The following is a 15,112-nucleotide window of genomic DNA, read 5'->3' as shown; positions in this document are numbered from 1 at the left end:
AAAAGAGGGAGGCCCACCAGCTCTTTAATGTGGAGCCAGAGCCCAGGGGAGGGCGGTGAAGAACCGCCCTGTAAATACCCAATTAGGAAAGTGGGTGATGAATAAAGAGACGTGAGCTTTCATGACAGAGATGATACTACTATTCACTTGTCCTGTAAAGTATGTCTTCACGTTCAGTGATCAATACCTCGGCGTCCTCAGGGATTGAGATTATAGGAAAATGCACAGCCTGAGCCCAGACCTCCTCTTTGAGCTCGTGACATTGCACTTAGATGTCTCAAGGGCACCTCCAACTCCACCTGCAAAGAGCTGACTTCACGGATCTCCTCCCATAGCCGTCCTGCCCAGGGCCACTGGTTGGGGGGCAAGGTCTCTCTGCCTCTCCCAGCTCAGGCCCATCACTCACAGATGTGACTGGACCCATCCTTCAGGGCCCAGATTTCCTCAGTCACCGAGCCCCACCACCCACACCTGACCTACCAGGTACTCACTGGAACTCACTCAGCACTGACTTTGTGCTGGGGTCCATGCTGCACACTGTGAACATGTTATCTCACTGGATCTCCACAGCAGTCCTGGGAAGTCGGTACGTCACTGCTTTAATTGATTAGATAAATTGTTTCACTTCCTTGAGTGCGTCATCCAAAGTGAAACGGCTACTAAGCCACAAACATGGGACTGAAAACCACTTGAAAATTGAACACTGCTACACCTCGCAGCCACCCTACTCTGACTCATCACATCACCTCCTGCCGAGCCTTCTAAATGTTTCCCAGCATTCTACAATACAAAAGTGATCTATGAGAGCACCCTACTCCCCTATTTAAAATCTGTCAATGACGGTCCACTGCCCTTAAGAGAAAGCCCCACTGGGCCTGAGAACAGCCCAATGGCCCGGCATCCTCATTCCCTGCACGGCCACGCCACCTCACCCACAACGCAGCTCTACACTGGCCATGACCAAGACAAGGATGCTGACTCCGTACAACCTGGGGCTCATCTCACTCGAACAATGATCACCTTCTTCAGTGGTCACCCTCTTCATTGCTGACTCTCAAAAAAATGTTTTTTCAGGATGAATCAATATCTTTTTCCTCACAACTTCCAGTCATTGATAATGAGCTCCCCCCAAAAGAGAGAAGACCTAATTCTCAGTCTCCTTATCTGTAAAGTGAGAATAACAAGGAAATATGTGAGGTTTTAAGAGAAATAATATTCATGTGAGGCTGAGGGACAATTCCACCATACAGTAAGCGCTCAATATGTGCTTACTTAATATTAATAAGAATATATTCCATTCCAGCAAACTTAAATCAACGTTTTATGGCTTTGTCCAACAGACTACAGACAAACTGTTGGATGAAACCCTTTGAGCAGATCAGCACAAGCGTACAGGGAGAGGTAAGCGCTGACTCCATTTACAGCTGCAGCCAACCAGCACTATGGGGCGGGGGCAGTTTGCTCAAACTCTTACATGTTGCTTGAGCATTTAGTTGTCATTATTGAATAAACATGTGTAGTTTAGTCAAAGCTCCTGAAACATAAATCTTCAAAGATTGATGCAAATTGGGTTTCAAGTACAACACTCTCACTAGAAATTATTTGAAAATGATAATCTTAGCTCCTCTGCACATCAAAAGGGCATGTTCTTAATGTATCTGACTAAACACACTGGAAGAGTTGTTTAAAAGAAATTAAGATAAAGCCATCCTGAATAAGCTGTCAGTATCATCTACACAAAGCCCCACCCAAGGGTCTCATTTCTCATTTCTCACTTCCACATAGGTGTTCATGTAGCCTAACTTGGGTCTTGGTTTCTTATAACACAGGGTTGGGAAGAGATGTGGATAGATTTATGTAGCAAATTTAAACCTAGGGTATTTGTTGTGTAGGAATCCTAGAAATAAACAAATTGATATATAGTCCGCCTGAAGAAGCATAGCCTTTCCATTTACAACAGCATTAAAAATAAAATGAGAGGTACATTTAACAAAAATTTACAAGATTTGTACATTGAACATTTTGAAGTATCACCGAAGAAAACTTTAAAAGATTTACATATATGGAAGGCATCCCATGTTCATGGAATAGTAGACAATATTGTTAAAAATGTTAAGACTCCCCAAAGTGATCTACAAATTCAGTAGAATCGCTATCAAAATTCCAGCTGAATTCTTTTCAAAAATTGAAAAACTGATCCCAAAATTCATATGGAAGTGCAAGGGGACCAGGACAGACAAAACAATCTTGAAAAAGAAGAACAAAGTTGGAGGACTCACTTTAAAGTTTACTAAAAAGCTATAGTACTCAAGTCAGTATAGTGCTGGCATAAGTTTGGATAAATAAGTCAATGAGACACAATAAAACCCAGAGGGGAAAAACTTACATTTACAGTCAGTTTTCCACAAGAGTGCCAACAACACTCCATTGAAAGAATAGTCTATTCAACAAATGGTGCAAGGACAGCTGGGTATCTGCAGGCAAAAGAATGAATATGGAATCTGGACCCCCCATAATGTATATAACAAATAAAAATTAATTCAAAATGGATCACAGACAGAAACATAATAACTAAACCTATAAACTTTCTAAAAGAAGACACAGTATAAATCTTTGTGGTCCTAGGATAGGTTTTGGTTTCCTAGATACAATACCAAGAGCAGAAGTGACAGAAGATAAAGGCAGATAAACTGGACTTCATCAAAGTTAAAACCTTTTTCTTACAAAGGACATCATCAAGAAAGTGAAATTACAGGGGAAGGTTGTTTCTAAGGGAGAGAGTGCGTGCTTAGCAAGAAAAATAAAATAAATCAATACATCTAATTACCTCCCCTATAAAGAAATTGTTTTAATGTTTAAGAAAACTAAAGTGAAATGAGAATCTGCAGAATAGGAGAAAAATTTTGCAAAGCATATATCTAATAAGAGACTAGTATCCAGGATATATAACAAATGCTTACAACTGAACAAGACAAAGAAAATCGACCCAATTTTTAAATTTGCCAAGGATTTAAATAGATACACAAATGTCCAATAAGCATATGAAAAGATGCTCAGCATCACTAGCCAAATCAGTATCAAAATGCGATCTCATTTTACACCCAATAGGATGGTTATAATCAAACATGGACAATAACAAGTGTCGTTCAGGAGGAAGAGATACCTTATATGTGGCCATTGGAAAGGGACAATGGTGCAGCTTCTTTGCAGAAGTCTGGTGTTTCCTCAGAAGTTTAGAGTTATATGGCTCAGCAATTCCCCTCCTACATATTGAGCCATCCCACAGTATCCTCGGGGGGTTGATTTCTGGAACCCCCACCCTGGATACCATTATCCAAGGATGTTCGAGTCTCTTTACAATCAGCCATCTGGATCCATGAAGTGGAAACTACACATAAGGTGGGCCAACTCTACAGCCAAAAGAATGAAAACATATTCTCACAAAAAACTTGTACATCAATATTCATAGTAGCCAAAAGTTACAAACAATATCCATCCATCAATGAATGTATAAACAAAATTACCAAGCATAGTCCCACAAAGTTTTGGTCTTTGAATCTTTGACAAAGGAGGTGAGAACATATAATAGAATAAAGATAGCCTCTTCAGCAAATGGTGTAGGGAAAACTGGACAGCTGCATGTAAATCAATGAAGTTAGACTACTCCTTCACAGCATACACAAAAATAAATTCAAAATGGCTTAAAGACTTAAATATGTAGACAAGACGCTATAAACCTCTTAGACGAAAATATAGGCAAATCATCTGACATACATCTCAGCAATGTTCTCCTAGAGCAGTCTACTCAAGCAATAGAAATACAAGCAAATATATATAAGTGGGATCTAATTAAACTTACAAGCTTTTGAACAGCAAAGGAAACAGTAAGCAAAACAAAAAAACAACCTATGGAATGGAAGAAAATATTTGCAATGAATTAAACTGACAAGGGCCTAATTCCCAGAATATGTAAACACCTTTTACACTTGAAAAGAAAGAAAAACAAACAATTCAATCCAGAAATGGGCAGAAGACCTAAACAAACATTTCTCCAATGAAAACATACAAATGGCCAATAGGCACATGAAAAAATGCTCAATATCATTATCAGAGAAATGCAAATCAAAACTGCAATCAAGTATCACCTCTCACCAGTCAGAATAGCCATCATTCAGAAGTTCACAAACAATAAATGCTGGAGAGGCTGTGGAGAATAGGGAACGCTCCTACAGTGTGGTGAGAATGCAGTTTGGTGGAGCCATTGTGGAAAACACTATAGATGTTCCTCAAAAGACAAAAAATTGACCTCTCATATGACCCAGAAATCCCACTCCTGGGCTTATATCCAGAAGTAACCCTAATTCAAAAAGACACCTACACCCCAATGTTCAGAGCAGCACTATTTACAATAGCAAGACATGGAAATAACCTAAATGTCCACTGACAGATGACTGGATAAAGAGGTTGTAGTATATTTGTACATTAGACTACTATTCATCCATAAAAAAATAATAAATTAATGCCATTTGCAGCAGCATGAATGGACTTGGAGAATGACATTCTAAGTGAAGTAAGCCAGAAAGAGAAAGAAAAATACCATATGAGATCGCTCACATGTGGAATCTAAAAAAAAATAAAACAACCAACAAACAAAAAGATAAAGTTATCTACAGAACAGAAACAGACACAGAAACATAGAAACCAAACTATGGTTACCAGAGGGGAGAGGGTATGGGAAGGAATAAATTGGGAGTTCAAGATTTGCAGATACCGACTATGTATAGAATAAACGGCAAATTTATACTGTATAGCACAGGAAAATATATTTAGTATCTTATAGTAAATTATGTTTAAAAAGAATGTGAAAATGAATACAGGTATGTTCCTATATAACTGAAGTGTTGTGTTGTACACAAGAAACTGATGCAGCATTATAAACTGACTAGACTTCAATTAAAATATGTTTAAATAGACCAAAAACGAACAAAAAGATAAAGGATATTATCAAACCAAAGAATAAAGTACTGATTCAGGCTACAACATGGATGAACCTTCAAACTTTATGCTAAAAAAAGCCAGACACAAAAGGGCTAATTGTGCCCTTTTAGGTGAACTGTATCTAAGCGTTTATTGTACTATTCCTATAAATTTTCCGGAGGTTTGAATTCTATCAAAATCAAAATAAAATGTATTATTCATTAAAAACATAAAACGATTCCTCACAGGAGGGCTTTAATTATTAAATGCAGAAATGCATGTAAAGCTCCTGGAACAACAATTTGCATGTCCACAGACAGTCACTGCTGTCACTGCCACTCAGGGGGTGGTGCCAGCGCTGATGAGACCTGCCTCCACTTGCGGCCCTGCAGGCAGGAGTGAGGGCCTGGGCTCTGACAGGCAGGGTGAGCGTGAACCTGGGTCAGACACAGCCACGCCCCAGACTCTGCGATAACCAGCTTTCTTATACAAACTTCTCCATGTAACATAAACACACTACAGGGATGTATCTTACAACACAGGGAATATAGCCAATGTTTTACAAAAACTATAAAAGGAGCATAACATTAAAAATTGTGCATCTATTTAACACCCTGATACTTATATCATATTGTAAATCAGCTATACCTTTATAAAAAATTAAAAAAGTGATTTTAAAATGTTTTCCCTTTAATATTCCATTCGGTTTTTAAGTAACTACTAAACAGCTTAGAATGTATAAAAGCATTTAAGTGTGATAAATTTGTTTACATATATATTTATTTTCAACTTCCTGCTAAAAGAGAATTTAAACAATTTTTTAAACACAGCTTAACAACCATAACAACAAAAAGACAAAAGTGACAGTGAAGAGAAAAAGGAGATTCAATACTTAAATGAAACCAGGGGGAGGTAAAGTCATAAAAATGGATGCCATGAAGTCAGGGTAAGTGTTAAAGGCCGACTAGAAATTCAGCTGTAAGATTCTTGGCAGCTAAAGCAAAAAGAAAAAGATGATGAGGTGGTGGTAGAGCTCAGTGGTAGAGCGAGTGCTTAGCATGCACGGGGTTCTGGGGTCAAGCCCCAGGGCCTCCACTAACAGATAAATACACCTAATTGCCTAACCCCCAAAAAGAGCCCCAAAGAAAAGGAAAAGAGAAATTTCTTTATGAAAGATATCTGATATTTAATTTCGATTAAATACTTAAAAAAAATAGAAAAAGATGTGACACAAGCGATAATGCCCGTGAGATAAATCTGCGGTGGCTGCTGGCAAGTCCCCATGTCCCACGTGGGAAAATCTGAAACATCCTTCTCACCACTCAGAGTCATCCTCAGCCCACACCACCCCTCCCCCTGTTAAATGCAGGAGCACAAGCAGGGCCTGGCCTTTGCTCTCTCTGTGTCACCACAGTGAGACAGGATGGAAGGGGCCAGAGCACAGCCATTCAAGGAAGGCCACAGTAATTAACATCAAAATGGTGAAGCATTCAACCCCCAATAGGCCTTGAGGCTCAGGATGAAGAGATTTAACTTCTAGCAGAACTTGAGCATTATTTTACACCCACTGTAATAGTAACATGGTGAATAACACAACCCCAGGCATCATGGCAGTCCCAAGGCTAGCCAAAAAAGGTCAAATGGTGGGAAATGGCCAACTCCCTGGGAATTCCAACCCCTTGCCCCTAGGCAGGTCCTTCTACTTATTAGCATATGAAACCACCAAGCCCATGAAAACCAGCAACACAGCACCACCTCGCGGGCACCCCTCCCTCTCCCTCTTTGGAGAAGGCCCACACTCTGTCTGTGGAGTGTGTACCTACTTTTTTTTTAGTTAGCATTAAAGATTTTTATTTCAAAATACAGACGTTTTCTAAGCATTACAGCCAACAGATGACACTTAAAATTCAGCAACGCTTTGTTTACGCTTTAGCCATAGTTCTAACAGATTTCATGCTCAAAAAAAAACAAAAAAAAAGAGAAAGAAGAAATTGAAAAAAATAAAAAACCCTGCCATATTTGAAAGAATTAAGATCAACTATAGTCAAATTTCAAGTAAAAATGCATTTCACACAAAATAGAGAAAATGCTCAGAAAGGGTTTTATATCTGGAACCATTCCTTGAAAACTTCCTCACATTGTTTTTTTTTTTTTTTACATTTTTTATTGATTTATAATCATTTCACAATGTTGTATCAAATTCCAGTATTCAGCACAATTTTTCAGTCATACATGCACATATTAACACTCATTGTCACACTTTTTTCTCTGTTAGTTACCATAACACTTTGTGTAAATTTCCCTGTGCTGTACAGTATAATCTTGTTTATCTATTCTACAATTTTGATATCCCAGTACCTACTTTTAATCAGAGCATCAAACCCCAAAACCTCGTGGTGTTTCTCTTGCCTTTCAATGAATCTATCTGAATAAATCTACCTTTACTCAACAGTGGCTTGGCTTTGAATTCTTTCCTGCATGAAACCAGGGACCCACATCGGACGGGGCACATTCCAGGGGCTCAAACAAAGGCTGGGGCACAGCCCTTCTCATGCCCCATGTTTTTTTTTGTATCAACAGAACTGGATTTTGCAGGGAGCTCTGAGGACCCAGCTAAGGGACAGAAGCAGCCCCCAGGGCTCGAATTGGCGGGCAGCCCCTCCCCCAGCAGGGGCCTGGGGTCTGCTCAGTTCTCTGTGGTTCTCTGTTGTGCTGACTCCCCAGCCAGAGAGAGTTCTCCCTAGGCCTATCCCCACAAAACCCTTCTCTCCAAAATACAAGCACATCATGTCACAGTCCTCTTGTTCAACCAGGAAATGTTCAGCCCACATTTTCCTTCCCCAGTAAAAACCTAACTGTCCTCCCTCCGATCCCACCACTTCTTTCTTTGTGAGAACTCTGCCCTCCCCACACACCATCGTGAACGCAGGTGCCTTGCTGGTTGGGACCGAGATGTTTCAGTCTCACACAGCCTGCGTCCTTTCACTTTACCCTTGCTACCTTAAAAAAAGTCTTTCCTGAGTCTCCCACCCAACTGATTCTGAACTTCACAAAGTGCTGAGTTTACGGTCACTATGTGCATACGTCCCTGCTTTTGGCTAGGTTTCCTTCTCAAGATCTTCATTAAGGAGCTGCATCAAGACGTTTTAAAGAGGCTATTCTTACATCTGAGCAGATGAGCCTGCATAAAATTTAAATGGCTTTGAAGAGAGAGTTAACCAGGGACAGAGAGGTCGCAGGTCCTAGTCAAGAGTGTCATGAGGCAAAATGTTCTTCAAAGGCTCAGAGTGGCTTCTGAACACGGAGTCAGAAGGGAGGAGGTGCCAGGCAGTGAGTGGGGTGAGTGACACAGGGTACGCTTCCCCAGCTGGGGAAGAAATGGTTTTTTTCTATTTTTCCAAAAAATTTCTTACTATCTTTTTCTCCTATTGTCACATACCATTTCCTATGAATTAAGAAAATCAATGTCAGTCATTTGGGCCACTTGGGAGAAGCTACATGATGCCATTCACAGGGCTGGGGCATGAGAGCCACACCAGTCTAAGTTGAAAGACAAGAGGGGTTATTTCCATGGTGATCATGGGCATGCAGCAAATTTCCCAGCTTCAATGACCTCATCTCAAAGGTGGGGCCAATAAAACTACCTAGCAAAATGCATGATGATTATGGCCAACATCTGTTTACTAGGTAAGTGACAGTGACAGCTGCCACTTAATGGGGAATGAGAATGATCAACGAGGCCCAGTCTACCTGGTCACAAGCACCCTGCCTTCCTGCCTTGGTGCAGCAGCAGAGCTTGTTTAGCTGAGATGAACGCCCCCAGAGCAGCCCCGACGAGAAAGATCCCAGCGCTGCACTGCGAGGCCTGTTCCTTTCCTTCTCAGAGCTGATCACAGTTTGCAGTCATCTGTTTTTATGTTTATCACTTTTGTAACTGCCTCCCCTCCGGAGTTTTGCTCAAGGAGCACAGGGCCAGGTGTGTCTTGCTACCTGCTGGATTTTCTGTGCTGGGTGACAGTCGACCCCACATCTGGCTCTGGTGCTTAACGAAGAGGGTAGAAGGCCCAGGGGCCCATGCCAAATCGAGGCACCTGCACCCAAAATTATGGTCTGACTTTGGGCAAATTACACAGTCTTCTTTACCCTGAGATTCCTCATCTGTCCATGAAAATAACTGCCCATGGCACACAGAGTTACAAGGATTAATAGAAATCACCAAATTCACAACGTATTCAAGGGGCCACCAGTGCGCCCTCAACAGACACATGCTGTCTTTACGGCTCTGACACACGCGAAGCGGGGCGGCCGCACACAGGGAACACTGCTAAGTGCCAGTGTGTTAAGTGCTTCATGTGTGCTCTAATACTCTTTACAACTTACAACAATCCCAGGAACAAAAGAGTATTATCATGCGCATTTCACAGAATCACCAACAGGTTAAGAGAGGTTACATTCTATTCCAAGGCCCTATGGTGAAGAAATGGCGATTTAAACCTGAATCTGGGCCCAGACGTGGGCTCCACCTCTCTCCCATCCACCTGACCACTTGCCTATGAAATCCACCTGTCCAATACACAATTTCCAGCTGGCCAGCTCTTAAATGCATTGTGTTCCAACTTTTGTCAATGTTGGTTAATTACCATAAATTGTTCTCAGAAACCACTACAGAAAAGAAAGGTGGAATCACGTCCCTGTCCACAAAGGAGAGGAAATCTGCCTTGCCTTCTCCTGTAATGTGCAGAAAGCCTTCCCTACACCACCAAATCATTTTGTATCCTTCCTCCATGTTTATGTTTGCACGCAGCTTATTAAAGTAGAAGGTACCTGCAGTAATTCCCTCTCGGTTGCTTTCCAAGGTTGCAGATTATCCATAGTCAGTCTGTGAAAGAAATTATTACAATGTGAATGAAAATACTGCAACCATGTCAGTAAACAAAGAATGCTGAAACCAAGTCATCAGCGGCTGCCAACACACCCCAGCAAGTACAGGCCTGCAGCCCAGCCTCTGCAGCCACTCACAACGGTGCCATCTGAGCAGACTCAGAATAAGAAAGGACAGGATATTAGCCCTAGATAGCTAGGTGTTTGTCTAAAGAAGGAATTCAGTGAGTCCAAATGTTTGCTTCCTCCCATACATAGAAAAGCACTAAATTCTTGAACTTGACATACCTGGCTTTCTTTAGATAACAAGCAATCTTTTATTGTTCCAACTTCCCGGTCTTTGTTGTAAAGCTCCTATATATCCTAGTTCCTCCCGAACCTCTTCTGAGCAGTCCCTCAGAGAGATCTGAGAGGCTGTCATCCCAGGTCAAGTCCTCCTGCCAAATAAATCATAACTCTTAACTTTTAGGCTGCACATGTATTTCAGTCAAAAGTTTTGGAAACCATGAAAGGACCCAGAGCAGACTTCTCTCCAGCTGAACTCTCCGAGGAACTGGAGCCTTGGTACCAACAGTGGCCCTTTGTGCCCGTCTGCCTCCTCGGGGAGTCCAGATGAATTTGAGTGAGTCTCTTCTGGTTCTAGGATCTCCCATATTGGTTGATGATCCTGAGTTTTATTTGGCAGTGTATCCAGGTACCTGGCCCTCCAGTTGAAAGATACTGGGGGGAAAATTACCCACCCAGTGGAGACATGCTGGGTGGGGCCTGGTTGAAAGATAACAGGAAACACCCAACTTGAGGAGACGTCCAAAGTGGGGCTGGTGGAAACATACCAGGAAAGTACTCACCCAGTGGAGACGTCCCGAGTTGGTCCAAGTTGAAAGACACTGGGTTCAGGACTGAGTGGTTAGGTAAGAGGCTGGTCTAATGTTTTCCTCAATTTGGTTACCTCTACTGAATTTTTCAGGATAAAAGTAAAACTCTTATGAGGAACCTTTCAACTCCAAAATTGGGACCCTCCTCCTGGCTGGTAACAGCTTTCTCCAGTGACAGAGAAACTTGCAGGATTGGTAGAGGCAAATACTTCATGCCATATAGTTGTCCCTGTGGGAAAACTTACTAGCAATTTTATTTTGAGAACCCGACCTTAGAATGGGGAATAGAACTTTCAAAAAAAGAAAAAAAAAAAGAAAAGAAAAGAAAAGAAAAGATAAAGAAATGACAGATTGCCAGCCTCCATCTTATACCACAGCCAGGTTTATATACGTAAAAATCTTACAACATTAATTGCAAAAAAAAAAAAAAAAAAAAAAAACCTCACCCTGAAAGTAACTAACCAGGAGTGTTAAAAACATTTTTAGGAATTCTGAACTTATAAAACAAAATCCCCTTTAGGGGTATCTTGGATGTTTTTTCCTATGTCCTTGAAATGAAAACTTTTTATCTTTCTCTGGGTATTTTATTTTTGTGTACGTATATATATATGTGTTTCATTTTTTTTTAAAGGAAACCTTGGAATCTGCCATACAAAAGGTAGAAATATTGTGTACATATGGTGGCCACGCAAATAAATTGGGATTCTCAACAATCCTTTGATTGTACCAATTTTCAGATATTTTGCCATCTTAACCTTTGTTTCATCAGCATGTACCACAAAGGCCTTTAGCTTTTGGAGAGTAAACTTTTGAATTTTATTTAGGCAACACACCCACTCTCATGTGGAAAATCCTCTTCATCTTATTGGTTTCAAAAATATATATATATTTTATTTTATATAAATGAATATATATAAATTGATGGCCATATGTTGGATCCTTTAATTTGGAAAAACTTTTAAATTGGTGAAAGTTGAAAGAGCTCTCTGTATAAACATCTGTTTTATTGGTAACTAATAAAATCAAGTTTAAAGGTCGAAAAATATATCTAATATTTAACTTAATAACTCAGTTAAAAAAAAAAACTGGTTTCAAAAGCTACATTTGTGTTTTTACTTTCCAATCAATGGTTTTAGACATGCTAATAAAAACTTAGAATAATTAATGTTAATTAGGTTGAATAACTGGAAAAAGAATTGTAAAGATGTAGGGAAAAAAAAGATAAGGGGCTTATCCCAAATGCATAAATATTTTTATATGGTTATTTTGAATGAGATAAATAAAATGGAGATTTTTGCATTTACATGCAAGGTTTTGATACTACACTACGTAAAGTTAAAAAAAAAAGAGCCAAAGATATCACCTACTACCTCCAACATTAAAGTTCAAACAAGTCCGTTTTATTTACCACAGTTTTAAATATATGTATTTATAGGGCTAAAATATATATATATATATATAAATATATATAGACTGAAATACTTGATCAATGATTGGGACAACAGACCAATTAATGAAATTAAAATTGAGAAGGGCCTAAGCTCTTTGGCTCAAACTTTGGGATCCCAGAGACTTTTCTATAAAATTAGATACAATGCACGGAAAAAAAAAAAAGGCTTTTGGCACTCCTTCTAGAAATAAGAATTATTGATTAAACATAATAAATATAAAAATTAAAGGTAAAAGATTTAATAAAATTGAGATAAAAGTTTGTAAAATTGTTATATTAAATGGGCTTTGTATAAACATCTTCCTTAATTATCTTTTGGGATAGATATGTTTCAATGGAAAAACGCTTCCTTTTCTTGGTATTACAAGGCTGGGCACGTATCTATCCCTCAGAAAATATTAATTGAACACAGTAAAGGAAACCAATAGAGTTACATGAGCTGTCCAATATAACGTAAAACTAAAAACTAATATTCAGTAGCTAATAAAAAATATAATAAGAGGTTTACCCTGGGTTTAACTTATAACTCAAGGAAAAGAGACCTTACTAAATGCCTTATGCAAGCTTTCAAAGGCAAGATAAATAAACCTTAAAATTTTAAACATGGAATTCTTTGTTTACAGCTCTTCTCACTGATACAAAGAAGCAAATTAAGGAGATACAATTGGGCCTGCATGACAGAGAAATTCTCTGGGGAACTGGAAGCGTGTGTCTTTGTCTTGCAGATCAGAAATGTAAATACAGCAAACAGTGACCTAGGACTGAGCCTAATTAGCTCAACGAGATAAAACTCAGGGCCAAAGAAATTTGTGGCATTTTACAACTCAGAACCCTGATGGGTCCTTAAGTCTTTGTCAAGAAATCTTAAATGTCTGTTTCATAAATGGTAAGACTTAGTGATTTGAGCAAGCAAATTCAGTTCACTACAACTATTATTATACTTATCTCATAAGTAAGTTTTGTAGTGAAGCTATGAAATCTCTAACTTTTGTCTGTTTATAAGCCTGCGTACACATTGTAGATGTGAGATAATTCTACAGCTGAAAAAATAAAACTCAATGTCAAAGAGCTCTGCTTAATTGGCGTAAAAAATAAGAGCTTACAAATTAAGTAGTTTTAAAATAAAAACTGACCAAATTGACCTTCAGCTTCATGTGAACTGGAAAATATTCAATATTAAGATAATATTTGATATTGTTTAGTTTAAGTATGTTCTAATTAATATAGACATCTTTAACGTCACCAATATTAAGTATAGTACTTTTACTGAACCTAGGTTTAATGAAAGTCAAATAAGATCCTGTTATATCTGGTGCAGATTTGTTAAAAAATATAATAGTAATGTGGTGTGGTAAAATTTAAATAAATTAAATGCAAATGAGATGAGAGCTTTGGGTAAATTTTTAAAATATATTTTTAAAATGTATATTTAAGATAATCTCTAAATGTTTGATATCTTTAAATTCTAGAGTTGTGCTACATTAAGTTAAATGATAGGATTTTATTAAATAGCTATGCCATTTTCAGATAAAATAAGATTGAAATATGAATTATTTAACATTTAACTTCCTCTTACAGAGAAAATAAAGGTGTTTAGAAGTATTAATAAATGGTTGGTGCCACCTTGAAATAGTCTTTATTATTAAGGGAATGATCTCAGTATCCTAGGAAAGTAAGATAAATGTGTAAAGGAAGATATAAGAATGGAATTATATTTTGTTAATGAAAAATAGTGACTTTGTCTTGAAGCTGGTTACTTCTGAATGGAATAGAAAATAAGGAACAAACTAATATGAGTATAGAAAGCTGTGGAAGGCTTGTGGAAGAGGAACCCTGAAGAAAGGGATTTGTACGTTGTCGGAATTGGCTAAATTTAGAATCAACTTGGGCAAAGTAAATGAATCTTAGACATAAACTGGTACAAGAGTAGATTTGGTTTACTCTCTGTTAAGAGGACAAAATTGTCTTGAAATGTTAATCCACCTTCAGTAACAAATTATAAAGCTTCTTATACCACTTACCTGATCTGTTCTGCCTTTACCTTTGACGTATTTTCTTAATGAATAAGTACTACTTCACAGTGATCTATATGTTTACGTGACCAAGTGTTTTGAAATCTTTTAACAAACTCCCCAAATATCAATTTCTAATTAAAGTTCTTTTAATCTCCAGTTAAGTTTGGGATGCTACAGAGGGCCCCTGAAACATCCCAAAGAGAGATTTTAAACTAGTAAATTTATTTGGCATGTTAAATACATGGTATTGTCAAATGAATAATAAATCTTCTAAGGTTATATTGTATGAGAAAATATTATTAATATAGATACTCTAGAAATTATATGGACTCACTAAAATCTGACATATCTAAAATGTTACCAGTCATATTTCTGGTTATAGTGACCAGGTTTCTTCATCGATTATAGTGTAACGGTGTCTAAACATGCTTTTAAATTTTTGTCATTTATAGACAGTTAATTGCTTTCTTCTGATGATTTTGCAAAATGCTTTCTCTTCAAGGAGATTTACTGGTTTCTAATAAATTTCAAACTATAACACTGAACTAAACTCGGTAGGAAATTTTAAATGTCTAATGAAAACTGATTAAAAAATTAGTTACATGGGACTGAGTAAACTGGTGAATATGGTTATAATTTTTGATTTTCTCTGACATACTACTGGCTTTTAACCTGTTTCCCTGACATAAAGAAACTCTTCTCCTTAACTAGTTATGATTCACAGAAATTTGATAAATTATACCTATGTAAGCAGACTTGGAACAGTTATCTTTTCTCTCTATCTGATCCCTCAAGAGACTAAAATCTCTTAGGTCCCCAATGGCTCAATCAGACAAATGAGGAAGATCATCTCCTAACAGATATAGGAATCTCAAGGTATTTTAAGGATTTTAAAAAGAAAAGAATTTACCTAA

At 38.2% G+C, this 15,112-nt stretch overlaps 1 long non-coding RNA gene across 4 annotated transcripts in view; it reads right to left on the bottom strand.

Moving 5' to 3' along the window:
• Nucleotides 1-15,112, bottom strand: part of LOC141577139 (uncharacterized) — a 440,247-nt gene that overhangs the window by 126,951 nt on the left and 298,184 nt on the right. The gene's annotated exons all lie outside the window — the stretch shown is intronic.

This window comes from Camelus bactrianus, chromosome 3 (assembly GCF_048773025.1).
Source record: "Camelus bactrianus isolate YW-2024 breed Bactrian camel chromosome 3, ASM4877302v1, whole genome shotgun sequence".
In the NCBI taxonomy this organism is placed as follows: Eukaryota; Metazoa; Chordata; class Mammalia; order Artiodactyla; family Camelidae; genus Camelus; species Camelus bactrianus.
This window is presented reverse-complemented; position numbering and strand designations above follow the sequence as displayed.